The following is a 12,671-nucleotide window of genomic DNA, read 5'->3' on the forward strand; positions in this document are numbered from 1 at the left end:
TACAAATTCTACTACTTTGGGTGGATTCATACATATAAGCCTAATTGGATGTCGTTACAAGATTATCTTGAAGGTGCTAGCCGAAAGGCTGGAATCAGTTATAACTTAGTTATTAGCTCCACCCAAACAACCTACATAAAAAACTACAACATACTTAACGACCCACTAATTGTAAATGAAGTCATCTCGGCTAGTGGTAAATCTCTAGCGCCAAGAATTTAATAAGAATCCTACGTTGTTATGAACTAGCTTCGGGTCATAAGGTAAACATAACAAAATAAGCTCTTTGGTGTGGGTATAAATAATCTCAAAATCGAGTTATTGGCTAGAAATACCAATTGCTTAATTGGTGACTTGCCATTCATTTACATAGGTTTACTTGTCGGCGCTTTAATCTCAAGAATATTCCATTGGAGCACTTTGATATCCAAATTTCAAGCTAAGTTATCGAAATGGAAGGCCTCCACAGTGTCTTTTGGTGGAAGACTAACATTGTGCAAATATGTGTTGGGAAGCCTTGGGGCTTTCTTATTCTCGCTCTATAAGGCACCAATTAAAGTCGTTAACTCTCTTGAAATTTTGAGAAGACATTTCTTTTGGGATAGACAGACACAAAAGACAAAAATATCATGGATTAGTTGGGAAAATGTACTCTCGAAACAAGAAGACAAAGGCATAAATATTGGAAATCTTTAAGGCTTAAAACCTTGATTTGTTAGGAAAGTGGTAGTGCCAGTTTAAAGAAAATAAACAAAATAAACAGGAACTATGGAAAAGTGTCATCATGGCAATTTATGATCGGGATGGAGGATTTAAATTACCCTCAAGGGCAAAAAGGAAGAGTTGCTACTGGGGTAATATTAAACTTTTTAGTAATTCTCTCAAAACAAAATGTTACCTTCAAAGATCTTTTCAAAGAATCATACAACTCAGCATACTAAATAGTCTTTGAATCTGGAAGCGCAAGAAATATACTGGGTCTCTTACCTAAGAAGTTTTATTGATAACTCCACGTTGCCCAAATCAACGGTAAGGAGAGTAGCACATGATAGATCCTAACCAATAGGGGTGAGCAAAACCAAACCCGGAAACCAAAAAACCGATAACCCGACAAAACCGAAACCGACGGTTTGAGTTTGATTTTTTTTAAACCGAAATATTTGGTCGGTTTCGTTTTTGTAACATGTAAAAAACCGAGAAAAACAGAACCAGAATTTTATGAAGCCTATATATATATATATATATATATATATATATATATATATATAGGGCTAGATTATTTTGTTTCTTACATTTATTGTGTGCTAGATTGCACCAATAGGAATTGAGTAAATTAGATAATTATTTAATTAAATAAATATAGATATTTCCATAATTATATGTATATTAAATGATATCCATAATTAGAATTCTCTTTTTATGGAAACTAATTAAATCCGTCTTTAATGTCAGTAATAACATTCTTTTAGAATGAATTCGCATCTAGGTTTTTATATATGAGTTTGTATTTTGTTTTAGTACTCACTCACTTAAAATACAATAAATTTGCATTGAATATGAAGAACGATAGTGTATTCTACCAGAATACACTCTCATTCTTCTAGATATGAATTCTTTCTGAAAGAATATTATTGTTAACATTAATGATGAAGTTAATTAGTTTCCATAAAAATGAGTTATAAGTATGGATAACATTTAATATACATATAATTAATACTAAATTCTGATTGGTGCATTCTAACACACAACAGATGTAAGAAACATTTGAACATACCTCTCTCTCTCTCTCTCTATATATATATATATATATATATATATATATATATATATATATTCGTTGGTTTTTAAACACAAAAATAAACCTAGTGTAGTGGTTAAGGCGCTAGTGCATCTTTCCTGTGGTTTGAAGTTTGAAAACCATTGTCTGCATTTCGTTCGTTTAGGGATGTGCTTCGGGTCGGAACCGACCCAAACCCGAACAACCCGAAACCCGAATTGGATGAAAGTAGGAACCGAAACTCGGACCGATTATACTAATACAGGACCGGTCCGGTTCGGGTAATACGGGTTTTGGTTCGAGTATTTACCCGAAAGGACCGAAATAACCCAAATAAACATTAACACTATGTTTTTGACCCGAATAACCCAAATCAACCGAAATGACCCAAATAACCCGAATAACCCAAATAAAAAAAATTATATATCTAGTTTAAGAAAAAAAAGATACTAAACATTCATAATTCATAATTCATAATTCATATTCCAAAAATCCATAATTCATAGTCCAAAAATCCATAATTCATGATTAAACATTAAACATTAAACATCCAAATTAAAATATGAGTCTTAAGTTTTTTGCAAAATAAGAATGACGAAATACAAATTAAGTATTTGAGAATATTGATTAGTTGTTTTCTCTTTCCACCATCATTGTTTATCGCGTTTTCCAACACTTTCGCGACGTCATCATCTTTCAAAACTTCATCAATGTTGTCCACAATGGGCTTTCTTGATTTCCTTACCCAATCTTGGGTGCAAACCAAGACCTCTAATATATTAGCGAACAAATTTGTTCGATATGGATCTAATATCCGTCCACTTGTACTAAAAGCCGCCTCGTATACCACAATAGAAATTTATAGTCCCAAAATATCTATCAACATAAACAAAGAAAGTGTTAAAATATAATTATAAAAAAGCATACAAATAAATAAAGTTATACCTTTCGCCATACGAGCTAGAATAGGGTAAAAAGATGCATTTTGTTTCCACCAAAGTAGAATGTCAAAATCTTTATTGTATTTAAGTGACCGCTCATTTAAGTATCGTGTTAACTCCATTTCTGTAGATGCCGATGGGTAATCCGCTTGTACTATTAAATCACCCATGAAGTCATTCTCATCATCAAGCATAACTACATCTTCATGAGCACGTGTTTGACTTTGAGAAGACTCTGTATTGTCGAACTTTGCTTTGTAGAAATTAAAAAATTTCTCAAATTTTTTTCAATGTCCCGTATTAAGGCCTTAGCCTTCAAAGTGACCTCCGAGTTTAATATGGGAGGTTCTCCGATATTTTTCAACCTAATCAACTTCTCAAAGGCTTGTTGAAGAAACTCAAACTTCAACTGTAGATCTAATATGATCGCAAAGTTCAAAAAGTCATTTAATTTTTCAAGGTCGCCCAATACTTTTCATATTTGTCAATCATATCCTTCCCGTTCAAGCAAAATTAGGGAGTTGACAGCTAATCTCTAATGTGCATGTACACATTGCATATTTCTGCAAAAAAAATGATGTGTCATAGGTTTTGTTGACGTTAATATTATGTCGGTTTTTACCTTGAATTTCTCAAGAAATCCAACCATAACCCTAAAAATTTTGAAATCTTCTTCTACGGGGGATATAACATCTCGAACATATGCAAGATCTATTAAAATAAAATAAGTGTTAGTTAAAAAAAAACAAAGCTTTAATACCCCCTGTTTAAGGGCCTATATCTCATTGAATATACAACCAAAAATAGCATAAAAATAGTGTAAACTGAATATTAACTTGTGATCTACATGCTGGAAAAAAAAACCCAGGCAAATTGGACTGATAATGAAGAAGATATGACAGTTCAAAGTGGACATAAAAATCTACAAACTTGTTGAATTAGAAAAAACAGCTTCAATACCTCATGTTTATGAGCCTATATCTCATTGAATATACAACCAAAAAATAAAATAGTATAAAATGAATGTTAACTTGTGATCTACATGCTGGAAAAAAAATCAGGCAAATTGGATAGATAATGAAGAAGATTTGACAGTTCAAAGTGGACATAAAAATCTACAAACATGCTGAATCAAAAAAAACAACTTCAATACCCCATGTTTAAGGGTCTATATCTCATTGAATATACAACCAAAAATAGCATATAAATAGTGTAAACTGAATGTTAACTTGTGATCTACATGCTGGAAAAAAAATCAGGCAAATTAGACTGATAATGAAGAAGATATGACACTTCAAAGTGGACATATAAATCTACAAACATATTGAATCAGAAAAAACAGCTTCAATATCTCATGTTTAAGGGCCTATATCTCATTGAATATACAACCAAAAATAGAATAAATATAGTGTAAATTGAATGTTAAATTGTGATCTACATGCTGGAAAAAAATCAGGCAAATTGGACAGATAATGAAGAAGGTATAACAGTTCAAAATGGACATAAAAATCTACAAACATGCTGATTTTTTTAAAAAACAAAAAACAATTGAATGGAATGGAAAATGGAATTACCTTTAACTTCAAACTTTCCAAAAACCTTCGCCAACTCCACTGCAATCTTCAATAACTCGTATGTGGAGTTCCATTGGGTTGGGGAATCATTGCACAAAAACTTCTTGGATTCCACATTTAACTCTTTCATGCATTCTTTAAACCTTTGAATCCGTTGAGTGGAATTCTTAATATATCTAACACCCATTTGCATGCACTTAATACTAGATTGGTGTTCATTAAACTCATCCTTAACAATAAGGTTTAGGATGTGGGTCATACACCTTACGTGTAATTGTTTCCCCCAATCGTATAAATTTGGTAGTTTTTTCATTAGAAATTCAATTGCTTTATCATTTGAAATAGCATTGTCTACGGTTATGGTCATTACATTATTGATACCCCACTCTTCAAGACAAGTCAACAACGTGCGCCCAATGTCTTCTCCCCTATGGCTATATAAAAATTTAAAGTTGATAACTCTTTTATGCATGACCCAATCTTTATCAAAAAAGTGGGTCGTGACCACTATATATCTTGATCGTTGACATGAACTTGTCTAACAATCGGTGGTCAAATGCACATTCGTTAGGGGATTACTAAAGAACTTATTCAACTTTGCCTTTTCTTCAACATAGCAATTGGGAAATCTTTTTGAAACTGTGGTTCTACATGGCAAAACAACTTTCCCGTTCAATGCATTGGTATACTCAATAAATGCTTCATTCTCTACAAACTTGAACGATAATTCTCCAACTACAAATAAGTTTAACACAACTTTTTTATTTTTTTTTCTCATCATGCTTCCAAGTGCCAATAGTTTTCTCCCCATTTTCATTTTTTTGAAATTTAAAGTGCTTTGCTTTTTTAAATTTTCTTCTAAATTTTTTGGGTTCTGTTTACATCTTTTTGTATGTCTAATCATACTAGATGTACCGTTTTCGCTGGACTCAGTTGTGAGCAACGTCTCACGCCATTTGCATTTGCTATGTTGAATGTTGTTAACTTTAACTTCAACAAGCCGCTCTTTTGGCATATTTTTTCTTCTTCTTTGTTGTTTGATCTTTTCCGTCTTTGTTGTCAATTTGAGTGTTATCAACCAAAACATCTTCATCATCAATCTAAAACACAATAACAAAATGATTTTAATATCATAAAATAGCAAAATATGTTCTTTAACATTGAAATACAATCATTAATCTAAATTACAATAAGACAATGATTTACAATCACATAATACATTGAAATAGATTAACAATTTTAACATAGCATATTGTATTTAATATGATAAAATAGCAATGATAACACTCTGAAAGAATAAGATCATAACAATTAAAAGAAAAACAGTAGATTAAGATAATAATGCTTACTTGAGTTTGTTGACTTGGAACCCAATTGTCCATGATTTAGAATGATTCCTTGAAGATGAAGATCAGAATTCAATTTCTTGATAGTAGAGTGTAGGTCGATTTCTTGAATGCTTGACTTGATTTTTTTTTTTTGTTGTGATCGATGACAGTAAACTAGGAAATAGGATTTAGGAACGATTGATGAGAGCAAAGCCGATGAATCAATGAGTCGATGGAAACTGGGCAGTGGGCAGTAGGCACGATCGACGATAACAAGGGTGAAACAATGATCGATTAGAGCAAACTCGCTTTTTTTTTTTTGAAACTTTGATGATAGCGGGATTAGGGATACGATCATTGCGGGATACGTGTCTTTTCTCTTTTGCACGACAATATTACTTGCTATGCAATACACACGGCCAAAGTAACCTTTCATTTCCCGGGTCGGTCTTTTTGGCCCGATTAAATCTTTATTCAGGTAACCCGGACCAAATAACCCGAAACCCAAATTGGGCAAAAATAAATACCAGAGAACCGACCCGAATAACTTATTCGGTCCTAATTCGGATCGGTCCGGTCCGGGTTTCGGTTGCGGTTCGGATATTCGGTCCAAAAGCCCTACGTTCGTTTTATTTTCGATGTCATTTAAAAAGTATATCACATTTCCCAAGTATTCAAACTAAGCTAGCATATCATCTCTTATATAAACAATGTTGATTCTAACTTCATTCCCGCATCACTCCTAGTAAGAAAAATCCACCATCGCTACTTCTATAAAAGGATTTATCATCTTTCAAAGAATTACTTGGGCTTCCAATTGGGTTTGGGTTTAAGCCTCAAACCAAATCGAAAAGAGCCTAAAAACCAAGAAAACAAACCTATTGGTTTTGGGTCGGGTTGAGTTCTAATTTTTGAAAACCAATAAGTCATTTTCGCTTCGGTTTTAGGTCAGAACCGACCCATAATAGTTTTTATGTAATCTATAAATATTTTTATGATTCGTAAAATCTTTAATCTGATGTTGGTAAAATTGAAATTTAGAGGTTTTATTTACGTAAAAGTTTTCATATTAAAATAGACAAATAAATCCCGGATTCCTCCTAATGGGGAATCCTGGTCCATATGAGGGTGAGGATGTGGATTCATTTATATTCTTTATTAGGATGATGATTGGAATGAGAATTTAAAGATGACGCTATTCCCTAGCCGCATGCAATCTCCAGGGTAGTCACCTTTGAGGATTTTAGACTGCATGCCTTAGAACTTCTTTCGCGTATCTCTTTTATGGGTGGTTTGGTGGTGATAGGTCAAGGTGTTTTTGCTGTGTGTTTTTATCTCTTTTCATGGCTATATTGATTCTTTTTATTGATATGTGTGGGATTTTGATGTGGTTTGTATGGTAGTGGAATATATCTTCCGATAGGTGTGAGCAAAACCAAACCCGAAAACCGACAAAAAACAAATGACCGGAAACCGAAGAACCGAAACCAAACAGAAACCGTCGGCTTTACGTTTCGAAATCAAAAACCGAAAAATCAATCCCAGTCTCGGTTTCAGTTTGGGTTCTCACTATCAATTTGGGTTCTACAGAATCCCACCCTACCCAAAATCTGACACACTATATTTAATTGTGTTTTTTTAATATTTATTATTAAAAAATAAGGTATACATCGGTATTACCTAAAGTCCCAAACCCTAAACAATCGTTCCCTTTCTCCCTCGTCTGGTTACTGCATCATTCTCCATCTCTTCCTCTTTGTTCGTCGACCTTCATCATTCTCTCTTCTCTCTGGGTTCTTTGAATAGCAAGAAGAGAAGGCGAAATTTGTTAGCCCAAATGCGATATCAGTGATATTATCGACCTCAAAGCTTCTGGCAACAGATACACAAGAGTTCCTAAAATCTTCAATTGATCGTTTATATATTCACTTGCTGTAACCACAATTCCTTTCAATCGACTCCTTAATAACAATCGTATGCTGGCAACAAATATGGTTGAAGAATGTTGCACATCCAAAACTAGCTCAATTTAGCTATCTTGTTAGCATTGTTCTTGAGTTCAGTTGCTAAAACTGCACCTCTTTGAGTATCCAACTTCCTCCTCCAGTCTACACCGGAATACTTTGGATCAAATTCATTCAATGCATTCAAAGTCAAGAAAGATTTCTGATTGTTAACCTCCATAACACTTTGAACTTCACATCTAGCCACCAAGGAGATATCATTGTCGAGCTTCCATCGTCTATACCTGTACCCAACAGATGCTACTTCTTCTCCTTCGATTGCAAATGGATTTGGCTCTTCAAATGTAAACCTGCTGTGAGAAGTTTTGATTTATGTAAGCGGCTTCTAGAGATAAAGAATGAGCAGAGTTGATATCATCTTTCGCTTATGGCTCCTGTGACGTTTCGTTAACAGATAGCAAATCTAGCTGCGATCGATCTCGTTTATCGAAGAACAATTTGCTACCAACGCATTGGATTACGATATCCCATTAGTAAACCGACCTTGGCGCGTACATGAGAGTGGAGATAATAGAATCGGTCGCGACTCGCGAATACAGTCGCTGTATCTTCATTGGCGAGCCTTCGAATCACTGGATCGTCTGTAGTTGTGACTTCGAAGAAATTCTTGTTCTTGAAACGCTCCAATCGGCGTTCGTTCTTCGGCGTTGTTCTATCGTAGACTTTATCGTAAGATTCAAGCGAACCACAAATAAGTAGATCTTCTGGTTCGGGAACAGTGTATGAGAGTTTTGAAACGTGGAGAAATGGATTTGATCGAGCATGTTCCATTCCGGTTGAATGTCAACTGACGATTTGAACACCGCTGCTTCGCGTCTAGGGTTATTACCTCCAGACCTGTTAGCATGGTATAATCGGTCACGGCGAGCACGCTGCTTCTCCGCTTCACGTTTACGCGCTTCCACCTCCTCATCACGGCGTTGCGGGAGCTGGTTGCGATTGTTCTGGAACCTCCATTTAGGACCAAATTTCGGGCGTGGTGGAGGCTTGCCGTCGACGAGGCGGAAGGTGGCATCATCGTCAGCGTTGAGACCGCCGCCGAAAGAATCGTCATTGGTGAAATCGAAGGCGGAGTCGGCAGGATTATTGCTGCGGTTGTTGAAACGATTAGGATTGTTGTAGTTGGATCTGGTCCAATCAGCAATACGTCCAAGTTTATCGGAACGGGAGAAAGGGGCGAAGGAACATTGACGGGGTGATTAAGGATACAGGCAGCGAAGCCGTCGGATTCTGGTGGACCCCATCCGTCGTGACTAAAGGGAACATCGCCGATTTCAAATCCTACCATTTTTTCCGATGTGTTGTGCAGAAGAGATGAAGAGGGTAGAAGAAAAACTGAAAAACCCAATGCCTCGAGTACAATTACCATTTACACCCTGATTAATAATAGGCCAAAAATCATATTGGTCTTGCATCTTGCTGCTATATTGGGCCACAATAGCCCATTTTTTTGTTTTTAGGGGCTGGTCCTGTCTCTAATTGGGTTCAAAAATTGTGATAGGAAGTGAACCGGATCGGGAAGTCTTATGTCAGTCCAGACCAATAGTCTGGATCGGGTCCTATTTTTCAGCAAGCCATTGGTCCGATGTTTATCTTGAATCCGTCTAACAACAGTTGGGTCGGGTTTTGCTTTGTCCACCGTGTGGGCCCTACCCTGTTTTCAACGACTAGATCAACTTTTAACGGTAAGTTTTTTTTTCTCTTCCAAAAACTCACCCTATAGATATCATTTTATCCACAACCATTTTTTCCACCCCAAACTCTTTTTCTTTCTTGAAATCTTTCTAAAATTCTACAAATTTCTTACAAAGCTTCAAGTTTTTAACATCAAACAGTCTAAAAATGTTGGGAGTCGAAGAGAATGGTTCTCGTTCCATCAATTGGTGCACTTTTGATCCGAGTTAGCAGATTAAACCGTACCACGTCGATTTAGAATAAGTTCATCCAATTTCCACAACTAAATAAACTCTTTAGTAAATACAGTCGGGTGCTATCAAGTTATTGTTGGCGGGAATAGTATGCTAGAACAACATGATTTCTTATTATAAGTTTAATAGTTGACTTAATTTAGGTAATTTATAATAGCTTATGCTTAATTAGTTTTGTTTAGTTAGTTTAGCTTAATTTATAAGTAGTTCAATTTAATTTATAAATAGGTTAGTTTAACTTATAATTATTTTAGTTTGATTACTTTACTTTACTTATAATTAGTCATTTGCATTATATAATTTAATTATTAATTGTAAGTGTAATAATAGTGGACATAATGCAAAGAGTGATGTCTAGAATAGTCACGATCAACTTGGTTGTTGTATTTTCCAAAATGTTTTATATTGAAAGAATCATGTCTTTCGATTGTCTTGTATGTCAACGGTCTTGTATGTCAGTTATTTATTTGATAGTCAAACATATTATATTAGATTTTATAATTGATTAAGGGAGTGCAATTTACTAATTGTAAATTAACTACTAAAGTGAGTAGTGTAACACCTCTGTATGGGTTGCTTGAAATTGTTTAATCAACCCCATTATAATATTTTTAAACATTAAGAATATCATCAAAATGTACAATCTGGCCTCAAAAATAAACTTAACAAAAAAATGTTAAAAGTGCAAGGTTGTATAGATCAAATCAAATCATAGAGTTAAAAATATTCTTTACTCATCAAATGTCTTATAAATGTTCATATTTCATATCTTCATCCTTAATATGAGTTTTAATTAGGTATATGCTAAAATACTACGTTAGATTTTGGAAAACCTAATGAGAAGAACACCTTCGACCAACCCTTTAAGAGTAGTGGATTTGACATCATCCAAATTCAAGCTTAAAACCTCCCAAAATAATTTTAAATCATCAAATAACATCGTACTCCAATAAGATAGGAAAAAACATTATAACATTTATTTATCATTAAAACATCAAATATCAACAATACATCGACACTAAACACCAAAATATATGTAAGAAGCAAGTTAAACAATTGCATTTTATCAAATCACCAATACACCAAAATATTTCAACACCGAATACTAATACAATACATATACTTCTAAACCTACACCCATGTCAATCTTAAAGTCTAACACCGCTCACTAGGGAATCACCAATATGAGAAATAACTCATGGGCCCATCAAACTAGGATACATGTGCCCATTACACATGGTCGACACATAAGATAGCTAACATCATGTGATAATGTCACATGAGGCTTGTCTAGAATGTATTCACACACCAAAGTCTCAAAAGTATCTCCTCCAAAATGGCGTCACTATCTAAACCCTTCCTAAGAGAATGCACCAAATATGGATGTAAAACATTTTCTCTAAAACATAACACTTTATCCATTTGAAACAAACACACCAAATGCTTTTCATCAATGTAAACACTACATATGCTATTCACACAATACACATATTATGTCATAGGGAATCACACCAAAAATCACAAGAATAAATTATAGGGACATGTACTCTCGGTATACTCACCTTATCTTGAAATAACTATTCACATCAAGCAAAAAATTTATGAGTGTTCGGTGTAGACCTATATAGATAATTATTTTCATCACTCAAATTCTACAATAAGCTATTACTAATACTTTAATAATTTGTTTCATCTTAACTTATTCATATTTTAATGGTTTAATATGACTTGCTAGATTTTCCACATTGTTTCCAAATGATATCTATTGAATGAAACAACATTCTAAATAAGTTGCAGGTTGTTTAAAAACCGAATTATGTGATGATTTATGGATCAAGTATGATGACCCAATCAGTTAAACAAATGAAACTCCATTAAGTTCCGTAGAAGACATTTAAGCCTTAAATTTACTCCGACAAACCTAAATCATCACCACTTAAACTTCAAATCGAAGATGTGAATCAATTTTAGAACATTTCACAACGGTTTTAAGATATCAAAATCAATTTTATAGATAAATGAAAATCAATCCACCATAGATTCACTAACTCAAAGTGAAATCTCAAAATCAAATCCATAAGTGCATTTTCTAATAATTGATGAATGCCTTAGCTTGAAATTAGTTTAGAAACATTAATACGATTAAAATCAACATTGATTTCATAAAATCAAGTTTTAAGTAAGATACCGCCATTCTTGAAGCTTTTCAAAAACCATTTAAACTCCAAATTAATCCATAAATGAAAAGAATGAGAGTATACTAGCATCTCAAGCTAAAACTCACGTAAGGCATATTAAAACATTCCTAATGAGATGATTTATAGATTTGGGGGTTTTCACATACACCATAGTAATGTTTCATAATGCATTTCAAACTAAGGTTATTAAATATGTATCACGGAAAACCAACCAACACGCTACCAAACATACCAAGAAAATTAGTAGCCAACATGTTTAGTTGGTGGTATAGTACCAATTAAATAATCATGGTATGGAAATAGAACAAAATTTTAATTAGAATGGTAGTACCATACCAACCAGTTCATTTCTTATATATATAGAATCTTCTAAAAATAGAATCTTGACCTAAAAGTCAAACAAAGTCCAAAAGTCAACGGAGTTGGCCTCATGTTGTGTGAACCTTTCTCTCACATCGTGAGCTCTAAGAAGAAAACCAGAAACGGGGTCATTCATGCCTTACGTCGTGAGACCCCTATGCCTCACGCTGTGAGAATAGTCTGAAGCAAAAAGTCCATCTTTTATGTCCTTAATCCATTAAGCCTTGCACTTCAACTTTCCAGAGGGTCTTATAACTTCTTAATACACTAGAAAGTTGATGCTTTTAAGATGTATATGTCCAATATATGTCTAGATCTCATTTAGGTCCAAAGTTGAAGAAAATACATCCAACTTTCATGCAATGCTCCAATACTCAACCATTTTCTAGATCTGAACTCCAAGACATCCCTAAGGTCCTCATAACTCATAAAGTTGCCAACTTTATGGTTTCTATTCACTCAACATGCTCAATCAAGAAGAAAAGTGGGACAAAACTTAGATCTGGCCTTATATAACAATGGTCCAGAAACAATGTAAAGT

General features: G+C 34.1%; 1 pseudogene; it reads right to left on the minus strand.

The window, feature by feature from the left end:
- Positions 1-7,297: 7,297 nt before the first annotated feature.
- Positions 7,298-8,968, minus strand: LOC145100226 (eukaryotic translation initiation factor 3 subunit D pseudogene; annotated as a pseudogene).
- Between the last annotated feature and the right edge of the window lie 3,703 nt (positions 8,969-12,671).

The sequence above is a fragment of the Lactuca serriola genome, chromosome 4, assembly GCF_051521515.1.
Source record: "Lactuca serriola cultivar US96UC23 chromosome 4, Lser_US96UC23_V15, whole genome shotgun sequence".
Taxonomy (NCBI): Eukaryota; Viridiplantae; Streptophyta; class Magnoliopsida; order Asterales; family Asteraceae; genus Lactuca; species Lactuca serriola.